Raw genomic sequence first — 6,027 nt, forward strand, 5'->3', positions numbered from 1 at the left:
TGTTAACGGCGTTAAAACCGGCAGTATTCTTCAAACTGTACATGCCTTACTACATTTCACTGCAGTATTTCTACGCAAAACTACCCTTGTCTGAAACATCTATACCCCACAAACATATGAATGCAACAGTTTTGTTTTTGCTCACATTTTTCATGAGTCAGAAAAACTTCTTGTTCTCGCAAAAAAAAAAGAAAAGAAAAATCTCAAATTTGTTAACATCTGTGCTAGTGAGCACTTCACCTTTGCCAAGATACTCCTTCCACCTGTCTGGTATGGTATATCAAGGATGCCGATTAAACAGCATGATTATTGCAGAGTCGGCTTTTATTGGGACCAGTCTAAAACACGTCTGCACAACAGTCATGCTGCTTAATCAGCATCTTGTGGGGTGGTGACCAAGTGGTTGGTGCGCTTGGTTGCAGTGCAGAAGGCTCCCGGTTCAGACCCCACCGTCGCCACATTTTTCTATGTAATGTGGAGTTGCGTCAGTAAGGGCATCTGGTGTAAAACCTATGCCAAATCAACATGCAGATCCTCTTTGGATCTGCTGTGGCAACCCAAGTGAAAAAACAAGGGAGCAGTCAAAGGGACTTACTTTTTATATGCCACATCCATCAGGTGGATGAATTATCTTTGCTAAGGGCCCGGTTCCACTGGCATTTAGGAGGATTTGCGTATGGATTGCGCACTAAATTGGCTCATATTCGCTTAACATCTGCAATATGCATGAAACATGCTTGTATGAGTCGGCAGACACCCGCACACATCTGCAATTATCCGCAGAGGATTTTCTGTTACCAGGATTTTTGAGCTGACCAAAATTTTGGCTGCGGATGACATCCGCCTTACATACTCCATACATACTCAATACATACACAATACATACTCAATTTATGCGCTGTATATTCACCGTCATCTGGGATTTGCGGCTTGGCAGCGGACTGGGACAGTGTGTAAAATGGATTTTTTGCATGTTCATCATGTCCACATCACAACCTAAAATAATTTGTAGCGACTGCATACAGACTGGCCACAAATAAAGCATTTTTATTACGTCTGCTTTGCATCTGATTTGCGGCAGATGCAAATCAGATGCACTGTGTTCATAGCTGGACGCCATTCTTTGTTCTACCGGCTGCCACTCGCCTCTCCACTGGATGCTGCATATATAAAATAATTATTTCGTGGTGGATTAATCATTTTATTCTGCAAATTGGCTGTTGAAACGGCTCTAATCACCTCCTGAATGGCAGGAAGCTGCAGCTGGGCCATGCACACCCGCACGAACAGCTAATAAGCTGCAGAAAGCATTTTTGGGTTGTCTGAAAAGGTAATTATTTGACTTGTTTACATTGTCAAGGCTTGATAAAACAGTTGCATGTTTTTTCCTTCTTGTCTGCAGCTGTTACAGTATTTATTCCTATGTTTATAACAGATTTAACTTCTTGTTATAATCGTTCAGACAAGCTGCGCTCTGATGCGATCCAGTGACGTCACCACTCGCCTTGTTCACTGCCTGTTTACTCCAATCAACTTGTCCAAGTCCAGCAAATGCTTTAGAGGCTGTATTGTTGTGTGAATAGTGATGCCGATGGCCCGAGTGCGCTTCTTTTATGACCACAATGCAGATGCATTCATAATACACCTGTAATACTGCCGTGATAATCACAAGGCATCAGATCCATTTCCTCACTACATGCGTTATACAACCGTGATTGTTCATCATATATTCACTATACATTATTAATATATCCGTAATTCATACTGGGACATTTGTCATTTTTGGCCATTTTTGTTGCAGACGACAACGAACGCCCGTACCTTGTGTACTCAATTCATGCGCAATTAATCCTCTCCCCACTGGGACCAGGCCCTTAGGTGTAGTGCTCACTAAAATGGATTTTAACACATTTGTGAACAAAAATAAAACGAAACAGCCTTTTGTGTGCATAGAAGAAACCTTAGATGTTTTCCTTTAATGTATTCACAATGGGAACAAAAACAAGTGTTGCATTTACATTTTGTTGAGTATAAACATAAAGCAGTTGGTGATCCCAGTCTCTCACTCTTTTTCTTTATTTTTGTTGCGTTTTTAATTAATGTCTCATAATAATGTTACCATCGTCTTGGCAAACCTAGTGTACAGTCCCAGAGCATGCTTGTGGGAGCATCACGTGTACTGTGCTGTGTTGTCAACGTCTATGGAATGCAACATTTGTCATGGTTGTCATTCACAGTGGAGATGTCATGTTGGACCATAACCCACTGGGTTGCCCTCTGCTACTTACTCTGACAAACAAATGGAGCCAAACTCAAACAAAATTGCCATGGAATGCAGTTTACAGAGTGTCAGCCAGGACTCCGAGACTTGACAAAAAACTTTATACATCCCAAATTTATTGATCCTTTTTTTTAAACTCCATGTGGCAAAGTGCCCTGTGATAGACTGGCGTCCTGTACAGGGTGTACCCTGCCTCACACCCTATGACTGCTGGGATAGGCTCCAGTCCCTGTGACCCTTGATTGGAGTAAGTGGATATAGAAAATTCATAGAAATATATATATATGGATATAGAAATTCAAATGACATCATCGGTAGCAGAACCCGTGATGAAATTACCTCTGGCAAAGTTGAACTGGATATTTTGCCATACGCGGCTTGCACTGTTTTGCCGGCTGTCTAAATTTATTCATGAGGGATTGGCCACGGTCGGACGGGAACCTAAAGGTAATCGGAGTTTATGATCTCCTTATTTCACATTCATGATAGTAGCTCGATATTGGTGATTTTCATTATTGAAAATTGGCATATTTTACCATTCACTATTTTCAGGGGTGGACTGATCGAAGGTCTTGCAGACATGACACTGACAGAGAAAAAACAGGATAAACATACATGCCGAAATGGACTTCTGTATTTTCGTTTTTATTCTGTCTTGCCAGGGGAAATAATTTCGGGCACGGTGGAAATAATTTTCACCACATGATGGAAATAATTTTGGGCATGGCTATGCCACGTTTTTGAGCTTCTTTTAGCATCTCATAATCCTTCTGCCAGTAGGTGACTTTCTGTTCCGATTTAAACAACTTTATGGCACCCAAAACGGCATTTAAAGATGAAAAATTAGCACCAACACTCAATGCCGAGGGCGCTGCCATGTTGAAATACCTTCTACGATGACGTCATTTGAACTAGGCAGTCAGCGAGGAGATCTGGTCAAATATCGTTAGGTGCATGTTTGCCGTATCCGGCAAAATATCCACTGCCTATAGAAAATGAATGAATGAGGCGGTCTCTGCACACTTAAGCAGTTTAATAATTTGACAAAATTAAAGTTATTTTTTTAAGTGTTTATCCCATTCTTTTAAAAGTGGTACATGCAGCAATCTTAGTTTTACTGAAATAATTAAAACAGACAACTATTTAACATTCCAGTAAATTAAAAAGGTGGAAACCAATAACACTATCCATCTATGCGTAGCATTTGTATTTTCTGTGTTTGACTATTTTGTCCTATTGTTTTTTGTTGTGATAAGCAATATGCATGATCGATCCTCCTTGTCACAAAAATGATAGTTCACAAACCTGTTAGTCAACACTAGCAACCGGTAGACAGTGTATATAGGTTGCTCCTGTATACACTATCTACCGGTTGCTGACTGTCAACACTTTATAATCTGTATTATGCAGGACATTAATACCTCAAGACTCCATCTTTGTTGTTATTGTTTTACTCCTGAGCTCAGCGTTGTAACGTTAGTGAAATGATTAATGAGTTTTACTGGTATTTTGGATGCAAATTCCACAGGCTCATGTTGCTACTCAGCATGAAGACTCATTTGGAGAAAAGGCAAACAAAATCCATCACAACAAACCCCAAGATTTTCAAAGATAATTAGAGGTGTGACATGCACAGCACTTACTAAAAGTCTGTTACTTTTCAAAATTTCTCCATGGGAAACTTTTTAGGGCTAAAACTAGATTATTTGCATTTCAACTCTCTTTGCAATTCTCCCATTTTAATGTGGTTACAGACTATTGTTAGATTAACACAAATCCTTTATGATTTTATCATCATAAAACTATAGAGGTGAAAAGAATAATTTAACAACAGCATTGACTATGATATGGTCCAGTGACAAAACAAGATAAATCTGACAGAATTAGGCCATGGTTGCACAGTCTGCTTTGGTCCAGCTTACTGTACATCTGATTTGTGATATTTGACCTCCCCAGGCTGTATTCAGTAACAGAGTTTGAATGCTCACAATTGAGAATTAGGTCACATGGATATCTGATCAGCAAACTACTCGAGGAGGTGCAGCAGCTGGCTATCATACCCAATTGCCCAAAGTGTGGACGCTATCTCGTTCTTTATTCCCAAAGGGCAGGAAATGTAGAAAACAAGAACAGAAATGATTTGTTTGTGTGCAATGATCAGCTTATCAGTAAATCCATAAAGGGTGCTGCACAAGCCATGTGTTGGTGTGAGGAATTATTGGTTTTGCTGGTTCAACGATTTCATGCAGTGAAAATTCAACAATTTGATGCACCCATTTTGCTTCATGAATGTCTGTAGAAGTTCAACTTTTATCACTACACTCAGACACACTTGTAATGGCCCAATCCATGAAGCTGTTGAGAGCTTGGATCTTCCAGGACGATCCAGACAGTCTGACATTCCCACAGATATTAGTATTTTTGGGTGAACAGTGAATGATTTAAGTCTGAGCACTGCCCATCTCAACCAGCCGTTATTACAAAATAAATAAAAATACAGAAATGATCACAGAGGTTGCTGCTCTAAGTTTAACAATATTTCTATAACTATACCTGTTAGTTCACTAGGGCACGAAACTACCAAGAAAACATTTGGACAATGACACAAAAACCAGCACATTACTGTAAATGACATGAGCTACTGTCATTTATCAATGTAAATGACATGAATGATATTGTATGTAGCTGAAAGATATAACAGAGTTTTAGCATTTTGCAGGGGAAGCCAGTGATACTGATGATAATTTACGTAGCTGAGAAGATATCAAAGAGTTTTAGCATTTTGCAGGGGAAACCAGTGATGATGATAATTTACGTAGCCGAAAGATATCACAGAATTTTAGCATTTTGCACAAGAAGCCAACAACAGGAATGATAATTTACGTAACCGAAAGATATCACAGAATTTTAGCATTTTGCAAAAGAAGCCAACAACAGGAATGATAATTTACGTAACCAAAAGATATCACAGAATTTTAGCATTTTGCAAAAGAAGCCAACAACAGGAATGATAATTTACGTAACCGAAAGATATCACAGAATTTTAGCATTTTGCAAAAGAAGCCAACAACAGGAATGATAATTTACGTAACCGAAAGATATCACAGAATTTTAGCATTTTGCACAAGAAGCCAGCAACAGGAATGATAATTTACGTAACCGAACGATATCACAGAATTGTAGCATTTTGCACAAGAAGCCAGCAACAGGAATGATAATTTACGTAATCGAAAGATATCTCAGAATTTTAGCATTTTGCACAAGAAGCCAGCAACAGGAATGATAATTTACGTAACCGAAAGATATCAGAGAATTTTAGCATTTTGCACAAGAAGCAAACAACAGGAATGATAATTTACGAAACCGAAAGATATCACAGAATTTTAGCATTTTGCACAAGAATCCAGCAACAGGAATGATAATTTACGTAAATGAAAGATATCACAGAATTTTAGCATTTTGCACAAGAAGCCAGCAACAGGAATGATAATTTACGTAACCGAAAGATATCACAGAATTTTAGCATTTTGCACAAGAAGCCAGCAACACGGATGATAATTTACGTAACTGAAAGGTATCACAGAATTTTTGCATTTTGCACAAGAAGCCAACAACACGAATGATAATTTACGTAACTGAAAGGTATCACAGAATTTTAGCATTTTGCCCAAGAAGCCAATGATATCAATGATAATTTACATACCTGAAAGGTATCACAGAATTTTAGCATTTTGCAAAAGAAGCCA

At 38.7% G+C, this 6,027-nt stretch overlaps 1 protein-coding gene across 1 annotated transcript in view; it reads left to right on the plus strand.

Moving 5' to 3' along the window:
* The window catches only part of LOC117512710 (metabotropic glutamate receptor 4-like), a 673,449-nt gene that overhangs the window by 653,974 nt on the left and 13,448 nt on the right, over positions 1-6,027 (plus strand). The window lies entirely within an intron of this gene.

Source organism: Thalassophryne amazonica, chromosome 6 (assembly GCF_902500255.1).
Source record: "Thalassophryne amazonica chromosome 6, fThaAma1.1, whole genome shotgun sequence".
Classification (NCBI taxonomy): domain Eukaryota; kingdom Metazoa; phylum Chordata; class Actinopteri; order Batrachoidiformes; family Batrachoididae; genus Thalassophryne; species Thalassophryne amazonica.